At 44.9% G+C, this 21,437-nt stretch overlaps 1 long non-coding RNA gene across 1 annotated transcript in view; it reads right to left on the reverse strand.

The window, feature by feature from the left end:
- Positions 1–21,437, reverse strand: part of LOC146045649 (uncharacterized) — a 280,538-nt gene that overhangs the window by 1,552 nt on the left and 257,549 nt on the right. Inside the window, exon 5 of the long non-coding RNA XR_014465538.1 lies at positions 6,903–7,440. This is a non-coding gene — a long non-coding RNA (uncharacterized LOC146045649). The remainder of the gene's footprint in view (positions 1–6,902; positions 7,441–21,437) is intronic.

Consider the following 21,437-nt stretch of genomic DNA (forward strand, 5'->3'; position numbering starts at 1 on the left):
TGGTCTTAATTCTAAACAGAAGGCACCATGCATAGTAGTGCAACTTGGAAGAAGCGGTCTGAGAAAGTGCCGTTCTTAACACAAGTATTGTGAGACTAAGGGGGAAATTTACTAAGAATATGAATACGATTTTTCGTATTCGTATTCTTAATACGAATGAATACGACTGCATACGGCTGTTTTAGCCATATGCAAATTCGTATTCCGGAGGGGAATTTACAAAGCAGTCAAATATGACTGCTTTGTAATCCCCAATGTCGTAACCATTCGTATTAGAGGCCGTATATACGGTCGCTAATATGAATTCGTATAGGCAGTCTGCACGGATCAGTCAGATCCATGCAGGCTGCAGTGTGTAAAAAAAAAAAGGAAAATAAATAAATCAATTTAAAAACACGGCATGGGGTCTCTCCCCCACGGGCATAACCAGCACCAGGCTGAAAGAGCCGTGGCTGGTTTTAAAAAAATCAGAAAATGGGCTTGCTGGAAATCTTAGTTCCACAACAAAACCAATAGTTAAATAAAAGCACACTGACACATAATAAAAATAAAACTTTATTACACACAGAGCCCATACATACTGATACCTATCTTGAGCCCATAGGTCAGGGGTGGGGAACCTCAGGCACGGGGGCCGTATGCGGCCCCATTAGTCGTTCTGAGTGGCCCACCCACCCGCCTGGTGGCTTTGCCAGGAGACAAGTACAGGGAAATTCTTGCGAGATGTCGGTAGTTCTCACGAGATTCCTCTTAATCAGCAGCAGCCGGAGACTGTCAGTCCTATTCAGCGGCAGCCACCGGAGCATGGGACGGCTGCAGCAGGACAATTTGTAAGAGAAATTTTTACATACAGTATGGCCCCCGAAGTATTTTTTCCCCATACAAATGGCACTTGGCACAAAAAAGGTTCCCCACCCCTGCCGTAGGGAGCCCTCGGTCCTGGTTCGGTGTCCTGGTCCGGGGTCAACTAAAGTAACAAAAGCAGTTGCATAAAGAGATCTGCAACCTACTGTATAGATTGTGAGCTTACGATCAGGGCTCTCCTATTTCTATATCGGTTTGTTACTACCCAGTTTATCACTGCTTTCTATTGTAAAGCGCAACGGAATATGCTGCGCTATGTAAGGAATAAGTAAATAAACCATAGTTGCCGACATTTTTGCTGCCCTCTCTGGGAGAGGGCAGCAAGCTAACTGAAGCAGGGGGCGGGGCCATTGCCGGGAGGGGGAAAGGGGCGGTCTGGGGGCGGAGGCACGGATGAGCTGCACTATTGGGGGTGTGTCTAGTATGATCGCGTCATTTTAGCCCCGCCCCCACAGTGCAATGCCTGTATTTCAGTCATGTACTGGGGGGGGGGGGGGGCTAAAATGATGCCATCACGTCATTTGACCCGTGGACCATCTCCCGCTTGTTCGCGATGAAGGGAATTGCGGGAGGGTTGCCCCCCTTTCCGGCGGGCCGGGAGGGGGACCCGATTTCCGGGACCCTCCCAGCCATTCCGGGTGGGGAGGCAACCCTGAAATAAACAAATATAAAGACGGACGGTTTAGGTGATACCAACTTATAAATATAGTTGCTGACATCATTCAATTTTCAGCATAAACCTCAATTATTGACTGTGTTCAATAAAAAAATAAAGCAAAAGTTTCTTGTTCACTTTTTATTCATCGTTACAGTTTTTACCTTTTATTTATATAGTCACCAACATATTACGCAGTGTTATACAGAGAGGACTTTTTCATGCTACTTTCAGTGACCAGTTTGATCATGTATGTTGATGTTACTTGGAGGCTGTAGGCCACACACTGATGACATTGGGAGATGTAGCTTGGTGGCTGTAGACCATGCGCTCTGATGACACCTGGAGATGCAGCTTGATGTCTGTAGACCATGTGCGCTGATGACACCGAGAGACGTAGCTTGGTGGCTGTAGAACATGTGCATTGATGACAACAGGAGATGCAGCTTGGTGGCTGTAGACCATGCGCTCTGATGACACCAGGAGATGCAGCTTCATGTCTGTAGACCATGTGTGCTGATGACACCAGGAGATGCAGCTTGTTGGCTTTAGACCATGTGTGCTGATGACACCGGGAGACGCAGCTTGGTGGCTGTAGACCACGTGCGCTAATGACATTGGGAGACGTAGCTTGGTGGCTGAAGGCCATATGAGCTGATGACACCGGGAGACACAGCTTGGTGGCTGTAGACCATGTGCACTGATGACACCAGGAGATGCAGCTTGGTGGCTGTAGAACATGTGCATTGATAACAATAGGAGACACAGCTTGGTGGCTGTAGAACATGTGCACTGATGACACCGGGAGATGCAGCTTGGTGGCTGTAGAACATGTGCGCTGATGACACCAGGAGATGTAGCTTGGTGGCTGTAGAACATGTGCATTGATGACAACGGGAGATGCAGCTTGGTGGCTGTAGAACATGTGCGTTGACGACACCAGGAGATGCAGCTTGGTGGCTGTAGAACATGTGTGCTGATGACACCGGGAGATGGAGCTTGGTGGCTGTAGGCCAGATGCACATCATTGAGAAAACCTTATAATATTCTGCAGAGCCTAATGAGGTTTTACGACTTGTCAGAAGACCACAAATATCATTCAGAACCTAACTTCCAGTCCCCTTCTCCCCTCATGTCAACATGACTGAGTAGCAACAATTGTAAGAAGATACTAAAGTGCCCTAGGAGAGTTCTACCTGGCTGACATGTCCAGTAAAGCCACTTAATACTGGGAGGGCGGGCAGTGAGGAATATAGAAGAAAGCAGAATTTCGAGAGACGAGGAATAAGGAAAAAATAAGTAAAGAAATGAAGACCCAACGTCACAAATATTGGTAGGACTGTGTTGCCACCTATCTGTAGCTGATACCAAGGTGGATCCTCACGTGTTGCTGTTGTCAGTGCACTGCCACCTGCTGTCTGAAGCTCGTACTGCGGCGATACTCACTTGCTACTATTGTCAGTGACGGCAGTGTACTGTCTCCTGTTGTCTATAGCTGGTACTACGGCGATCCTCATGTTTTGCTGTTGTTTGTGTACTGCCACCTGTTTTCTGTAGCTGGTACTGCAGCGATACTCACGTGTTGCTGTTGTCATTGCTGGAAGTGAACTGCCACCTGTTGTCTGTAGCTGGTACTGCAGTGATGCCATACAGTACATCTTGCTGTTGTCCATGTTGGAAGTTCACTGCATCCTGTTGTCTGCAGCTGGTACTGTGGTCAATTCTCATGTGTTGCTGTCCTATTTTGTGTTGAGAATTGCTTTTTTCACATATTTCCAATGAAGATATTTCAGAAAGAATGACCCCTATGTCAGGTAAGGAGAATGAAGACACGTACATGGCCCAGAAAACACTATGGGGTTTATTTATGTGAGTTCTATTGAAGAAATTCTATTTATTATCTTCTAGAACAGGGACGCGGAACCTTTGGTCCTCCAGCTGTTGTTGAACTACACATCCCAGCATGCCCCGCAACAATTTTATCATGGCTAAATAGAAAAACTGTAGCAGGACATGCTGGAATGTGTAGTTCAACAACAACTGGAGGGCCAAAGGTTCCATATCCCTGTTCTAGAAGGTGCTAACTAAATAAGTATATTATGATTGGTTGCCCATAGCAACATCCCATCTGCGTAAAGACACCTCTAATAGTTTGTAAATTAGTGCACCCTGGTATTAGGGGTCCTGTGAACTCCATATAAAGACATTCTGGACCTTATTCAGGTTGTGCATGTGCCGGGTGCCGCGAACTTCGCAGAACTGCGTGGCAATCAGAATAACCTCCTTTGTGCAAAGTGTGCAAAGGAAGGCAGACGATAAAAACAAGTTTCAATCTGCAAAGAAAAAAAAGGGGGACTTTTTAACCCCTATTCAAACCAGAGACCCTAATTACATAGGTACAATGCATATATAATATCAACAATGCCGAGTTCTCTTTAGAAAAATCAGGCAGGAATTTTATCCATGAAAATTGTGGCCCTGCTATATTTTTGCATTCTGCTACATCTCCGCTTCGGAATCCTACATGTTCCCCACCATAATATTGCATCACACAAGCTTGCTGATGGGTCGCTTGGCTGTAAGTAGAAATCTTGCGTTGTACACAGCTTTGTGAGATGAGCTATGTTTTTCCCCATTCCCTCAATAGCCTGGGACTTATACCAGCAAAATGAATGTACTGTGTAATCCTTAAAGCATGCATCGTGGTCTCTTTCCAACATTTACAAATACATGTATCCCCCTGTGTCCCGGGAATGGGGAAAACACTGCTGACACTGCCAGAACAGCCAAGGTGGTCCTAGCAATTTGGGGCTTGTGACACTGGTGCAAACCTGTGTTTTTCTTCCATAGTGAAGGTGTCAGATATCCTGGTAGTGATGCAGGAACTGGCCCACAGCTGCTGGAGATGTGAAAAGGCCTTTTATGGTTCAGTGGCTTGTGCTGGGCTCGGGTCAGCCTCATACAGGAAGATCTCTTTGTAATTCCTGTTTGCAGAGGAGATGAGCATTGATGGAATGACTTTAAAAAAATCCACAAGTGGGGATTATCGGCCGCCAGTGGATTTTACAGGGATGCATCACTGAAATTTCCAACAACACTGGAAATGGTTTATGCATTAACATCAGGCCAATATCATGACTAATCGAGTGGTTCCGAAATGACTAATAGCATAAAGTAAAATTAAAATCTGATCTGTGCACAAAAGTATTAAAGGATTTGCAACATGCTTAAGAGGGGAATTCCATCACTGTACAAGTACAGCATCCCTGCTGGTCCATGTGCTGTACAGGGAATGTTTAGTCGCTGAAATCAGTCCCTTCGGAGATTTCGGACTTAAGGAAATATACAACATGGCCCTTTTAGACACGATTTTGACCCATCGGGCTGATAAATCGTTTGATAAATCGTTTTTTTTATCCCCGTGGGGGACTGATGGTGTGCCTTGGCAATTTTAAAGTTTTGTCCAGCGTGCCGCGAGCTGAAAAAGGTTGAAAATCACTGCAATAGAGAAATGATCGAATCGGATTGGATGCTATGGGAAACATGACCTTTGTTTCCATTTTTAGCACCTTTAATAAATTTACCCCTAAGTTTTAAACCCCATGGAGACACACAACATCATCTACCAGCGAGTGTTTTGAGTGTGGGTGCTACACAAAAGCAGACCTTTGTCTCATCGATCAGTTTGTGGTTCCAGCTGAATAATGTCATCATCTGTATACATTGTATTATAATCGTTCTGCATTCAGAGTATGTTCCCTAGTTGATGATTCTGTCCCCTCCCCCAAATCTTTGCACATAAGCTAACTACAGTAGGTCGGTGGATTAACTGTAGGTGATGCCGGCAAGACCCCACCAGTGAGAGCCTGTACATGCTGCACTCACAGTAGCCCTGAGGTTGGGGGAGATTTGAAAATATGGAACTAAGGCCCTAATTCAGTAAGAGTCGGTAAACAAGGAAGATTCACTGTTTAGCGAGCCCCCTAATGCCGCCCGCTGGGCAAGCGAATGCCCGTCCCCCCGCCGTGCGAACATTCCCACGGCAATGTGTAATGACGTTTAGCATAAACGGCCATTCACATGGGAGCACAGGGGCCAAACAAATTGTGAATCAGGCCCTAAATGACTATTTTAGGCGCAGTTGGTGGGATATGAGGTGCCTTTGGTTTCTTCATCTCCAGCAAGTTAATCTGAGCTAATCAAATATGCCCCAGTGTTTGTTTACTCAATACTGAATTATGTCCTAAACATACAGTATAGTAAATAAAAGTGATGACATTCAGATGGTAAGGGACCTATTTCTCATACCTGTTTGATCACGGAAAAGAGGTAACGCAAGCAATCCTTGTGCTATTGACTATTTAAGGCCTAGACAACCTGTGGCCCTCCAGCTGTTGTGGAACTACAAATCTCAGCATGCCCTGCCACCGCATTGCTATAAGGGAATGCTAAACCTATTGCACGGCATGCTGGGACATGTCACAACATCTGGAGAGTCACAGTTTGGCCAGGCCTGGACGGGAAATTATTGGAGCCACTGTCTTGGAAAGTGAAGATGCATAACTAATAACTAGCCCTGAACATTCACTGGAGATTGTACATTCTCGGATCTCTGCAGCATGATAAATAGGACCTTAAATGAGGACACTGTGTAAGGGAGTTGGCCGAGTGAGACATAGCAGATGTGTATTGGAACTGCAGAGGTGAGTGAGTTTCTGACTCCTAAAGCTGCATCCATATAAACAAAACACTGGGGACTATTCTGGATCACACGTAGTCCCCATTAAAACGCTCGGCGCTTCCATGAACAGAATCGCTACCAGAAATAGTGTGATCCAACAGGGTGCTACCAGACAGGGGTGACCAATATCAGGTTTTTTCCTCCCGGTGTAAGCTATAAAGCCACACTGACCTTGATATTGGTCCCTATATTTCTATAAAGGTATCTTTACTTTAGTCTTGTTCCTTCCAATCATATAGGATGACACTGACCTTAGGGACAAGCCCTACTTTCATGTAAAGGTATCTTTATTTTCAATAATCCTCCCCTGGATACATGGACAGGTTAATGCCTGCCGGTGGCTGCTGGCTGACATCACATGACTTTGTCCCGGCGGCCGCGCATATAAGTCAGTCTGAACTGACTTGTATTTGCGAAGGCAGGAGAAATCATCCAATGGTTGGTGACCATCAAATGATTTTCCCTGCAGCAGCGGCATACTAGGGGATGTGTCTTTGTCCCCTCGCATGGTTGTGCGGGGAAACGCGGGCAGGCATTCGTGCAGGTGGGGTTATATGGCTGGCTAAGCAGCGAATTTTCACTGCATAGCGAGTCTATTAGAATCACCCCCATTGTCTGCAGTGTAGTCTCCCTTGCACTCACCAATCTATCAGTAGCTCTTTATCCTCACTTCATCCTCGCTATTCAGCGTTGAACTTTTGCTTTTCAACAGCCCCGATCAGTGTAATCATGTCCATGCCTGCTCGTATGACACTTGTATGGATTAGTTCATATACTTGTCATACGTGTCAAAATATCTTCTTAGAAGTAATCACAAAGTTTTTTATTATTGGAATCATATCTCACCATGCCAGCTATGCCTGACAAGTCCTGTGCGATCCCCACTAGTGACAGGCAGGGAGAACTCGGGCTGTTTACCCAGGATTCTGTCTTTCCAGCAACAGAATGACATCAATCAAATCAGGACTTTTCTTCTCCAGTGCACAATCAGAGGGAATTAATTGGCTTGTACGCGAAGGTGCCAAAATTCCACATCGCTGCTGCACAGTCGTTTCTCTTATTCCGTGTACAATTGGGTATTGGCCAAACCTCCAAGACACGTCTTCATGTTGTGTTCTCGGTCAGGCTGCGAACACAACCAGAATAGGTTCCTAATGCTGTTACTGCATTTTGTGGAGATCTATATGAATCAGATAAAAAGAGTTCAGGTTAAACAAGCGTTATCGTAATTTTTTTTAAACTTAATAGGCGAAAAAGATATAAAAACACAATTTAAATAAAATGATTATTATTATTAGGATCTTAAAGTACCTGAGAGTGTGTATGTTTTCCAGTATTTTAGCTATGGCAGTGGTAAGGTGCCCACACACAAATAGATTTATTGTACAATCCAATCTGTTATACAATATCCCTTAAAATTCAGAACACGCCTGACCAAACAATATCATGCATATACACACACAGAATGATTGAGTAGATGATCAGAGGGTTAGATGGGTCGTTTAACGACTGCAAATCATATAGCACATTGTTCAACGACCGGCGGGTGCACACATTGGATCGTGATCATGCCCACAAACAAAGGGTAAAATGTAACAGGGGCAGAGAATCAGAAAGTGAGAGATTTAGTAAAAAATCTCCAGTTTTTTTTAAAAGCGGCAATCATTTACACTGCAAAATCAAACTGGTTTTGTAGTGTAAATGATTGGCGCTTTAATAAAACTGGCGATTTCTTACTAAATATCTCACTTTCTGATTCTCTTCCCCTATTACATTTCACCCAAAAGGTTTTAAACTAATTGGTTGTTCCGATCAGTTGGAAAACAGCCATATCGTTTACATTTTTTTACTGTGTGTGGGCAGCTTTAAGCAGATTTATGACTAGAATCAAAGATTTGGGAAGAAGATATACCCTCTGGATTTATGTGTCATAGATGAAAGATTAAGGGGAACATTATTTTTTATTTATTACCAGTTATTTATATAGCGCACACATATTCCACAGCACTTTTTAAAGAATACTTGAATATTCACATCAGTCTCTGCCCCAGAGGAACTTACAATCTGTTCAGTGGCGTAACAATGGTACCGCAGACCCCGCAGTGGCTTGGAGGAGCTAGCACCAGCGGGGTCTGTGGGGCGCTCTGCTTAATTATCCCACTAGCTGCTTTGCGCTGCAGGATCGGAGAGGGTCCCGGGTAGGGTTACCATCTGTCCGGGAAAATTGCTCACTGATTCTCCTCTGCCTGTGTCACCCGGCCGCAGCGCTGATAGTGACGCTGCGGCTGAGAGCGAGACACACAGCGGTAAGAGATGCAGGAGGAGAACGGAGCGGGTACTGGCGCCCAGAGGAGCGTGGACGGGTTTCGGTGAGGCAGGGATGGGTGAGGAGAAGGAGCCAGGGAGTGAGGGCCAGAGCAGAGGTGTCAGTGAGGAGAGACACTGATACAGCAGCACGGGTGGGAATCTTGGCACTCAGCATTACAGGACCCATCCACCTCTATAGTCACCCTCTGTCTCCTTCTCACCCCTGCCTCTCCAGTCACCAACTGTCTCTCTGTCACCCCTGCCTCTATAGTCACCCACTCACATCCTGTCACCCTTGCCTCTACAGTCACCCACTGTCCCCTATCACCCCTGCCTCTACAGTTACCCACTGTCTCCCTGTAACCACTGCCTCTACAGTCACTCACTGTCTCCCTGTCACCCCTGCCTCTACAGTCACCCACTGTCTCCCTGTCACCCCTGCCTCTACAGTCACCCACTGTCTCCCTGTCACCTTTGCCTCTACAGTCACCCACTGTCTCCCTGTCACCCCTGCCTCTACAGTCACTCACTGCCTCCCCGTCCCCCCTGCCTCTACTGTCATCCACTGTCTCCCTGTCACCTCTGCCTCTACAGGCACCCACTATCTCCCTGTCACCACTGCCTCTATAGTCACTCATTGTCTCCCTGTCACCCCTGCCTCTACAGTCACCCACTGTCTCCCTGTCACACCTGCCTCTACAGTCACCCAGTCTCCCTGTCACCCTTGCCTCTACAGTCACCCACTGTCTCCCTGTCACCCCTGCCTCTACAGTCACTCACTGTCTCCCTGTCACCACTGCCTCTACAGTCAACCACTGTCTCCCTGTCACCCTTGCCTCTAGAGTCACCCACTGTCTCCCTGTCACCCCTGCCTCTACAGTCACTCACTGTCTCCCTGTCACCACTGCATCTACAGTCACTCACTGTCTTCCCATCACCCCTGCCTCTATAGTTACCTACTCTCGTCCTGTCACCCCTGCCTCTACAGTCACCCACTGTCTCCCTGTCACCATTGCCTCTACAGTCACCCACTGTCTCCCTGTCACCCCTGCCTCTATAGTCACCCACTGTCTCCCTGTCACCCCTGCCTCTACAGTCACTCACTGTCTCCCTGTCACCCCTGCCTCTACAGTCACTCACTGTCTCCCTGTCACCCCTGCCTCTACAGTCATCCACTGTCTCCCTGTCACACCTGCCTCTACAGTCACCCAGTCTCCCTGTCACCCTTGCCTCTACAGTCACCCACTGTCTCCCTGTCACCCCTGCCTCTATAGTCACCCACTGTCTCCCTGTCACCCCTGCCTCTACAGTCACTCACTGTCTCCCTGTCACCCCTGCCTCTACAGTCACTCACTATCTCCCTGTCACCTCTGCCTCTATAGTTACCTACTCTCATATCTGTCACCCCTGCCTTTACAGTCACTCACTGTCTCCCTGTCATCCCTGCCTCTACAGTCACCCACTGTCTCCCTGTCATCCCTGCCTCTACAGTCACTCACTGTCTCCCTGTCACCCCTGCCTCTAGTCACCCACTGTCTCCCTGTCATCCCTGCCTCTACAGTCACTCACTGTCTCCCTGTCACCCCTGCCTCTACAGTCACTCACTGTCTCCCTGTCACCACTGCTTCTACAGTCACCCACTGTCTCCCTGTCACCCTTGCCTCTACAGTCACTCACTGTCTCCCTGTCACCCCTGCCTCTACAGTCACTCACTGTCTCCCTGTCACCACTGCTTCTACAGTCACTCACTGTCTCCCTGTCACCCCTGCCTCTATAGTTACCTACTATCATCCTGTCACCCCTGCCTCTACAGTCACTCACTGTCTCCCTGTCACCCCTGCCTCTACAGTCACCAACTGTCTCCCTGTCACCCCTGCCTCTACAGTCACCCACTGTCTCCCTGTCACCCCTGCCTCTACAGTCACTCACTGTCTCCCTGTCACCCCTGTATCTACAGTCACCCACGGTCTCCCTGTCACCCCTGCCTCTACAGTTATCCACTGTCTCCCTGTCACCCCTGCCTCTACAGTCACTCACTGTCTCCCTGTCACCTCTGCCTCTATAGTCACTCACTGTCTCCCTGTCACCCCTGCCGCTAGGTCACCTACTGTTATCCTGTCACCTATTTTTTTCATGATTAATGTATGGGGGGGGGGGGGGCACCATAAACTTTTTCGCAGGGGGGCACAAAGTTTCTAGTTAAAATGTCATGGCATTAAGGAGCTGATTGGATGGAGCACCAATTACTGTATCATAGTAATACATTTAAGAACTGATTGGCTAATACTTTATTTCTTTCCACTTTCTCTCCAAGCTTTGATACATACATTATTCACATTGATCTTAATAGTGACAATTAGTGGACAAGACCACAATACAGATGTTTCCATATACATCTAGCCTCAATATGCTCCATATATTGCGAGATACCTGGCGCGAGTTAGCTGCCAGGTTTGGTGCAACTCTGCTAAAGTCCAGCATCTTTTTTGCCTAAAGTCTAAATAGGTCATTGTTCACCAAACTGGTACTTGCAAATCTCCAAAATTGGCAAGATGTGGATCAACCTCCCCTAAATATGGTATGACAGAACTTCTTTGTTCTAATGCAACAACTCTGAATGGTTTAATGGCCCATGGCGATATGCCCAGTGTGTATGCTAACCAATATTGGGGAAAATCAATCGCTGAAAGCCTTTCGCCCATTTTTGCAACTTTCCCGGGGATGGACAATTTTCCATAGCGGGACGCTATGGAAAGCCGTCCAGTCTGTCGCTTATCTGCTGGTATTACCAGTAGATGAGCAGCTAGGCCAGCGATGATGTAGGAACGCGCATCACCGTTGCCCCATACACAATTAGCTGCTGAAAGCAGCTCAAATGAGTAAAGTCGCCCAATGTGTATGGGCCTTAAGGCATATAACAGCACCAAACCGGGTTGGGCAGCTCTGTTCCCAGAATTAGAATCTACAGCAATCTGTGCCTATCTGAAAGCCTAGAATGAACGCCACTGGTTGAAATAGGGCCTTGTAGGACTATGTTCCTGGCATGTGTTCATACTCTTGGTTCCTCTTCCATAGGAAAGGACATAGAAGGCTGCTAAGTCTTGGATTCTCCAGAAGACATAGACCCCGTAGGGGGTGCAAGTAATAAGACTACAACTCATCTGACGCCGGAATCAGTGCCACAGTCTCTAACGTGTTGATCCCACCAGGCATAATAGCAGGAAATGAATAATTGCCAATCACCCAGAGTAAACATCGCTAAGTCGTTACACTTGACAGCTAAATCGATTCTCATGAAAGCTGATGCCTGTACATTAATGGCTTACTGTATCATTACCATACCTAATGTATGTAAATGACAGGTATACTGCGAGGGATCAATTAATTCTGGATTTATAATTATCGTATTGTTTGTGCAATTCTAACATAGACTCCCTATCATCAACTTAATAATTATTTTGCGCGGCCAATATCGCCTATGAAATGAGCATGGCACATCTTCCAAGCCCGTTGGTAATTGTGTGGCAGGATTAAAGATGCTCAGCAAATCACACCAACAGTCCTATTGTGTCAGGAGTTCTATCCCCCCCCCCCCCCACACACACACCCATCATCACTGGGGAAGAAGTTCCCTTAAGCGATGCCTGACTTCTACTTGGCTTCACCTTGGTAACATATCAGAAAAGTGTCAGATTTAGAAGCGGTTTGTTGCCAGCATTGGGGATAAGTGTATAAGAATAATACATGCTACATGACGGTTACAATGTGTATTATTCTCACAGCCAGGTGTATATTCCCTTCTTCTGCTTTCCAATGTGTAATGAAGCAGTCAAGTGGAAACGTCTTTTTCAGCTTTCGCTTTTATGCTACAAAAATAGTTTTTCCTGTATCCAAACCACAATGCGCTCATGTAACTCTTTGGGAAAGTTCATGCTCGGTCGTATCTGAAGCACGGTGCTATTACTAGAAGGTATGTGTAATAGGTAAAATACATTATTATTATTTTTTTTTATTTTTATTTTTTGAAATATCTGTTATGGCAGACTTTGCTGGCAGGGCTGTTTCCCATACACATTTGAAAGAACTGCTTCCCACAAATGTTCAACATTTTCTCCCAAAATATAAATAAAATAATAATAATTTTATTTATATAGCACTATTTCTCCAATCAGACTCCAGGCGCAGTACAGAAACTATGACCTCAATAACAACTTTTAGCTTTGCATGATATTCAAGACCATGGGGATACTAAAGTGTGCGGGAGCCATCTTGAGTCATCATTTGCACAGATTATTCATTCCACCCATGAAGGATCCAGGTGGAGAAGCCCTTTTAGGTGCACTCCATGGGTTTACACTAAGCAGAGTAGGCAATGCACACAAGTGGTCATATGGTGTAAGGTCTGAGATTGCCAGGAGTATGGAATGCAGTCTGATCTCTGCCTTTTTTTTAAAAGTGGCAATAATTTACAAGTTGCTTTGTAAATGATTGCTGCTTTAAAAAAACCGTCTGAGATTGACCATTCCACACTTTCAGCGAACTTGGACCCTATTAGATATGCCCCATGGAGAGATATTAAAATGCTTGGGTGCAGTGGAGACTCCAGAGAAGGGGCTGTAGCACAGTTCAAATTTAAAATAAGGGAGAAACACCAACTGTCACTTCAAACTGACTGACTGGCAGTTGGTGTAGTACCCCCAATTGAATTATGAATTGTGCTGCAGCGCCCCCCCCCCCCCCCCCATACCCCTGAAATCGCCACTGCCACACAAGGCAGCCATTGTTGGGTGCACTACATTGGTTACAATGTGCGAATATAAAGTTCATGGAACTAAAAATATAATGATACATTACAACCCTCTGTCTGGCCAGTTAGCTCGTAGTCCACAAAGGGCTACTGTGTTCTTCAGATGGGAGTTTTGAGGGTAGATGCAAATACCTGTATACTATGATGAGAAATTGGCCCCTTTGTTAGTTAAACATTATTATCATCTTTTTTTTTTTGTTCAAAATTGTTTTTATTCCATCATATGAGGTGCAGTAACAAATTTTATCAGTGAATAACATTATATAATGCATACATTTTAAATTTTTCTTTCCATAAAGTCAACAATGAGTACGTCTATGAAGATAACACTTGTAAATAATAAATAAAGGATTTAAGTATTTATGAAATGTCAACAATAATAAATGTATGCGCCCAGTAAATGAAGATGTGGCGACTTATTGCTCAATTAGTAAATAATAATAGGCCTGTGCCTTTAAGGCTCTATATAGAATAAATGCTGGTGATGGGAATATAAACGGATCTGGACCAGGGTGTAAGAATTTAATATAAAAATATATATAGAATATAGGTAAAAATATTTAAATTTATTACAGAATAATAGGATGAAATATAGTAAAAACAATACAGACGGATTTACAATAAAAATTTCTAAGATAATATTCAGAGAAAAGGAGGTGGACAAAAATTAGGATGAACAACAAGAAAGTGCTTATATTTTAGATGACGCTGGAGGGCTAGAGTCTCCAAACGCATTTCGTCCTTCTGACTTTATCAAGGGGTGCAAGTAGACTGAAGCTGGACCTGTATTTATACCCATCTAGCTAGTGCTTCAATTATGACATCACTTCCTGTTGCAGTTTTTTGACTAGCAATAAGTGGGGTTATTATATATAAATAGGCTTAAAGGATTGTGCAGTTTCATAGTTATATCTACTGGTCATGAATACAAAAAACAAACCATAATCGTATATTAAACTAAGTTTGATGTGTGCGGTACTTCCGCCACACATCCGGTGTCCGAGCGGCGCTAGTGCGCATGCGCCCGTTTTTAATCTGTCCAGCGGCGCTAGCGTTCATTCGCCTGCTTCTTGTTGTGTAGACTGATGCAGACGTCTGCTCAGTTTCTCTCTGCGTGGTGTCTTCAATCAGGGGAACATATTATAATGATGGGATCTTTCTCCATTGCGGCGGCCATTTTTTAGGAGGTGAAGGGTCCATTATAGGTTGAGCAGCAGTGGTGGCCATTTTGTGTAAGGTATTTTCGTGTTAACACATAGAAAAAACAGAGAAGTGTACACGTAAATGATCTTATGCGGCTAGTAAATCTGTAAATCAGAAGCAATATTATTAAATCCATTATATAGTATAATATTTAGCAATTCTTAGACCAAGTTAGGAAGAGTAATAGAACTTATTATGTTTTACTGAAAAGAAGAAATAGTGCTGTAGTGGCCGTTTACCGTGTTACGTGCCTATGTTCTAGGTAATGGATACATAATCAATATGATAAAGTGCTAGTGGATTTTATTAAAAATGGATACATATTGTATAAGATATAAAGTGCAAGTGCTAGTTTTTGAGAAATGAGAGCTTATACTATAATATAAATGTATAATAAAACTTAAACCATGATGTGGCCGTGTGTTTTTTTTTTTTAGTTGTTTATTGTAACATGAAGAGAAAAGATTCAGATAATCTATCCATATGTATACCATATCATTCAAAATCAATGAGACAGAAAGAAAAAGGGGAAAAATTAAAATAAACTACAGAAAATAGAGGAGGGGGAGGTCACGCGTGTCCGGAAAGACTTCCCCACATTACTGTTGAGCAATTGGTGGGTCCTGCAGAAGCAGTCTGGTCTCATACTAGAGAGTGGTGTGGAAGCATTTATGGATTTGTCTTTTAGTTTCCGCCGGTAATGTGTCTATATAACTTTCCCACACCTCGACAAAAAGTTTTGTATTGTTTTCCTTATGAAGGGTTGTTTCGGTCCATTCTAGTTTGAATATTTTAAATAATTTTTCTTTAAACATAAAGAGTGAGGGAAGTGTGGCAGATATCCACTGTTGTAATATACAAACATTATTATCTTTTATATGATAGATGAGCCAGGATCTGTGGGTAAGGGGTTAGTATATGCCTGTTGCATAAAACAACATCTCATCTGTAGACAGAACTTAGCGCAGCTTTACAAATAGAGCATAAAACAAGAACTATCCATAGCCAATGCATTTGATGTTATCAATAATGCTTTTTTAAAATCAATTGTCTTATTTAATATGGATTTGGCAATAATATACACATATACAGTAATTGTAGTTCCGTGGACAAGTACCACAATTTCAAACATCTGAGGTCCCGGCTCGAATAAAGAAAGTTTCACCCTCAGGAGAGGCTCTGGGGTCTACACTGGTGGTGAGACCATGGACTACTCAGCCAGATGAAAAATCCATGTAAGAAATTATATCTCTAAGTAGAAGTATGAGGAATGGTTGGTAAATTATCCAGAGAACCACCAGGTGCCCTGTATGTAGGGTCAGGAAGGAACTTTTACCCACCACCGTGATATATTGACAGCTGCGCCACTGGTAGATTTGTTCAGTTTCTTCTGCATCAACGCAATGAAAATACAAAGGATATGGACTCTGAACAACTGTCTGTTCTCATGCTTGGCAATTAGGAGACTTTCTTAGAGCAGCATGTACTGTAGATATATCTGTGTAAATAGGTTGCAAGTCTGTCCACATGCGCATAGAACACTTAGCCTTTATACAAACACCCAACTGCCACCCAATACCTTGCAAAGTTGTGTATACAACAGGTACTGGGCATGCTCAGCACTGTAAATAGCGAAATATGACAAAATAACCAATTTGCACTTCCGAATCATCCCTTGAGGGGTATATTTAATAAAGCTTCTCAAAAGGAAGAGAGTTGGTGTTGCCCACAGCAGCCCATCAGATTCTGTCTATCATTTTCTGAAATGAGAGCAGTGGTTTTCAACCTTTTTCAACTCGTTACACTACCCAATTTTTTTTTTTAAATTGCCACATGGAAAAACTCACTGGCCCTCACAGGAAAAAAAAAAAAAACATTGGCCCCATATGAAAAATACAATCAGACTGGTCCCCACAGGAAACAAAAATAAAATACATTTGTCCTTATTTGAAAACAAGAGACCAGTGAATAACAGTTCACTGTGTTGGTGGCTGTAACTAGTGTGGTCATCTCTAGTTCTCGTAGCACACTTGAGAACAGCTGAAGGCTTACTAATTTGACACGGCCCAGTATCTGATTGGTTGCTATTGATCAATCATCTACGAGCTTCCATGCGGTTCGTATCATGGTTTTAGTGGACCCCTGTCCCTAGGCTCCGTTTAAGCCTAAAAATGCAATGTCTTATCGAACAGCGATACGCCATTTTATTTCTGTGCGGGACTTGGAAAATCAGCTATGGAGACGTTAGCCCTGATCCAGAAAGTGTTTGGGATCATTGTGGCCAATTGGAAGCTGCATCATGACAACGCACAAAGCCACACCAGCTTTGTAGTCAATGACTATCTGGCCCAAAACGGCATAGCAACGCTTCCCCAGTCCACCTACAGTCCTGGCCCCGGCAGACGGTTTCCTGTTCCCCCGAGTAAAGACTGCCCTCAAAGGACACTGCCATGGGACCGTAGCAGAGGTCAAAGTGTCTTTGACTCGCTGCTTGAAGGATGTTCCGGAAAAGGACCATAGACAACTCATCCTATTTTGAAGAATTTTAATTGTTTATAGCAATATCTTAATAAATATTTTTCCCAAATTTGGTCATATTACTTGTTATTCAAACCGTGAACATCCTTTTCTTTGTGTTATTTGTGAATTTAAGATTATGGAATCTGCGTTAGGTAAAGGAGCGCAGGAGATACTGTAAGTGCGCTTCTGTCTTATTCATTTTAACTCCTTCATCTCCACCCCCAATCGCACTGTGTTTTGGGTGGTTATACTTTATGGCCTATTATTCAGGATTTACATACTGGACAATGACCGGGTTCTGTGCGCCGGCATCTTGCTTTTCAGGGAGGTCCTGAATGTATGTTATTGTACTGTGACCTGCGGGATTCCTGGACAGGAGAATTATTCTCCTGCACATTTCTGCGGAGCAGATGCATTGGGCTGGAGAAGTCCCTGAGCGAGCTGTAGCCAGGAAGGAGGAAGAGTAGAGATCTGGCTGGGGCTGGGCAGACAATGGCTCCTTCTTACACAGTGTTTATGGGCCTCGCACACCTGCACCTCTGTGGGCAATGCTGCGGGTACCTGATAGCAACACTCAGATAATCTCATTATAACCATCTTATTCCAATCAGGCTCACGTTGGCCAATGTTTACTTAGGAAAATGCAGGAGACTGACTTTTATTCACTACAGATGAATCCACAATGGCCAGAGCATCGAGAGACAGTGAAAAAATACACGCAGGCCTCTCTGAGATTTCTATATATTGTGTTCTGCTATAGCAGAAAGTTGTGTCCTGTGGCTTCCCAGCTGCTGTGGATAGACTAGTCCCAATATGTGCGGCAGAGTCTCTTTGCTTCACAGGAAAAACAATCTATGAGCTGGTTCAGTGTCATTGATATAGATACCTGCAATTCAATAAATCCCGTACTTTACTGTATCAGATCTGTAGATGGTGACCAGCGCAGAACGTGCTCGGCTCTCTCCAGGGAGGAGTCGCATTATTTCCTGCATCTGGTGGCAGAGTGGCACGAATGTGCAAGCAATGAGATGCCCGCTTTCTGCATCTCTGCACGCTGTAACAGCGAAGGTGATTCTTGATACGCCACCCTTTGTGTACCCTCAAAATCTGAACTACTAGCATTACGACTGGCGCAGTATCTCTGTCTGGCATGGGCGTTGCGGCAAAAGCTGAGAATACGGCTGCTTCCACTGACACATCCATGCAGCGACGGACTGGGATGCCGAATCGGCCCTGGCATTTGCACACGCACACTTGCACCGCACATGCGCGCACTCATTCTCCCGGCTCGCAGAGAGGGGAAAAGCTGCGTGTGATTCCCCCCTCTCTCCTGGACCTCAGAGACGCACAGAGAGAGACACTCAACCCGCCGCGAGTCCAGCGGCTCTCTCTGTGCACCGATCAAGAGGCTCCCTCCACCTTGCAAGAAGAGTCCCACCCTGCATCCCTGGCACTCCCATAGCATGCCCATGGAACTCCCATAACATGCCCACAGGATAGGCTTTCTTTGTCTCAGTCCAGTTCACCGCCCAGGATTCAGACTATTTTGCCATTTTATGTGATACCGCCGCAGGGTTTGCTCATGCGCATAAGCAAATAATCCCTCAACTATGTAAGCACTGGCATAAGGGATTATTGGCAGCAATAGGAATAATAGGCACTTTGTGATGTTCTTGTGGGAAACAAATGCTGCTCCACCAGTTTATAACTGACCTTTGATGTCATATATAAGTGGTGCAAATATTTGTATTTGTGTTACAGGGTTTATGAGTGTCAGGGAAACCGCAGGCGTGGCCAGGCATTTGAGGGGAATGCATGTGATGTCAGATTTGAAATAGGCCCACAGATGCAAGAAACATTGACTCTCTGAGTACCTTCGGGAGCCGCAGTGCTGGTGCCATGTTTTAGGCATAGGACATTGCAGTCGCACACCGCTACATGCCTAGAAACATGCTAAACATGCCTGCTGCTTGCAGACACTCCTCGCTACCTCCCCAAACAGCCTCTGTCTAACAATCAATCTGCGGCTTTGCCACTGATTGCTCACTGTGTACAAGCGCACTGCGGCTGCAGCACTTTCGCAGTCTACCGATAACTACTCTGCAACACCATCAGTATCGTGACCACATCAGAATCAAGCCATGGGTACCTTAATACAGCATTACCCATGCAGTACAGTAAATAAAGTATTTCTGCCCTAATCTCTTCATTGCTTCCAGCACCCTAGAGTATCAGAATATTTCCACGGCACCCCTAGGCCCCAAAATTTCTATATAAAATTAAGTAGATTGTGTTTATATGTGCTTCTTAGGTTCAGTTATGTGGTAAAGGGCAGGATTTGCATCTGATTGTACATATTTTATGATTGGCAGCCACCAGCACTGGTTTTGTCCATAAATAATTGATAATACATCATTTTTATTGGTTCTGGACCACCAACCCGTGGCACCCCTGCAAGTGTCCCGAGGCACCCCAGGGAGCCACGGCACACAGTTTGCCACTGCCCTAGACTAAAGAAGTGTATAAACCAGCATGCAACATTGTCTTAGCATTCTTTATTTCTTCCTCTGCGTATAAAAAGGCGGCTGTAAATTCTTTCCATATTATGTGGGTCTGAGTGAGACATTTGTCCTCCCAGGCTAATAACAGCAGGGGTGGGAGAAAAGGGCTATGGAGTGCCGGCCAATTTTATCTGACATAAGTGGTAACTGATTAGTGCGAGGAGCAGGGTCTGCACCAGTAGAATCAGGCTCCCTGTGATACTGGGGTAATGGTCTCGCTGACACCATAACCTGATGAGTAGTGACACGCCTCCATCCACCCAGGCTGCGGCTTTCATGGAGCTAAATTTAGTTAGCTTCCAATTAGTTAGTTTCCAATTAGATATAATTGGAAATATCATAGAGAATCGTCATGCTGCACAGCAGGTGGGGCAGATGTAACATGTGCAGAGAGACTTAAGGTGGGTACACAATACACGATTTGTACGACAATGGTATAATTACCGATATTATTGTGCCTATCGTTCAGTGTGTAACCACTAATATATCATTAACTCTGCGCATTTCCGCCAATTGTTAACGATAAATCTAAACATACAGTCCAATCTGATGATATGGTCAGTGACTGCATGTTTGGCCCAGATCCCGGTGATGTCACTGGAAGATATAGTTAACAATAACGTTCAGTGTTATACCCGCAAATTGTTCATTTTGCAACACTCCTGATATCATAAAATATATGGACGGTGCTGCATATATGGTTGATTTGCTTGAATGCAAATTTGCACCCTTGCGAGTCAACCAGAACCCTCCCTGCGAATGGTGGTATGGGGCATACCACCCTTCCCCTTTGCACTCCGGGTTCGTTTGCCGGCATGCGAAAGCAGGCCAGGGGAGACCTCCCACATCTTTCAATGGTCGCCGAACATCGAAAGATGTGGTGCGTGCACGCGCATATCAAAAGTGACTCTCAGGTCACTCACATATGTGTACACATTTGGCAGGAAATGGGCGGGCAGCTGGGCGTTCCCATGGGGGGTACCCTGGTCTGCCTCCCCACGCCCTCGCCCACAATGTTGGATGCGTGCACCCGGTGAACAGTATGTTCGCCATGACCGCATGCACCAGGCGTATGCACATGGGCAGAAATGCAGCTGTGCATGCGCATACCCCAAACATCGGTCCCCATGCGGACGAACGCCTGCTGTGAATGGACCTGAATAAGATCCATAGTATAGTCTGTACGGGGCATTAGAGTTGGGCGGGGTGTGTTCTAACTGAAATCGAAATTGCAGTGTAAAAATAAAGCAGTCAGTATTTACACTGCACAGAAAAAATATACCCCAACTACATGTAAATCTCTGCACATCTTGCATCAGACCCCCTGCAGTGCAGAATGGTTTTGCCTAGCTGTGCTGCTGACAAAGCTGAATCCGGACCTGTGCGAATGTGTGCACTGCGGAGCCAGCATTCCCCGCACCATGCTGAGGCAGCGCACCTCTCTGCTGCTACAAGTCCCAGCATGCACTGAACCATCCTGCTGGGATTTATGGTTCTGCAACATCTGGAGAGAGCCGGAGTATGTAATATACGTAGTGTATGCTGATATTTGTAGTTCAGGAAAAAAGGACAGCAAATAGTTACCTATTTTAGCACGTACACTGTATATTCTGCTCTGAGGGTTTGTGGGCATATGGAAACAGAACCGCATAATTGTGTAATCTGTGGGTAATAATTATGTAATCAAAGGGGGAAATTTACTAAAGGAAATTTGTAAAAAATAGGTGTATTTGTATTTAGAAATACACTTATTTTTGACATTTACTATCCCGAAAATAC

The sequence above is a fragment of the Crinia signifera genome, chromosome 11, assembly GCF_055691185.1.
Source record: "Crinia signifera chromosome 11, ASM5569118v1, whole genome shotgun sequence".
Lineage (NCBI taxonomy): Eukaryota > Metazoa > Chordata > Amphibia > Anura > Myobatrachidae > Crinia > Crinia signifera.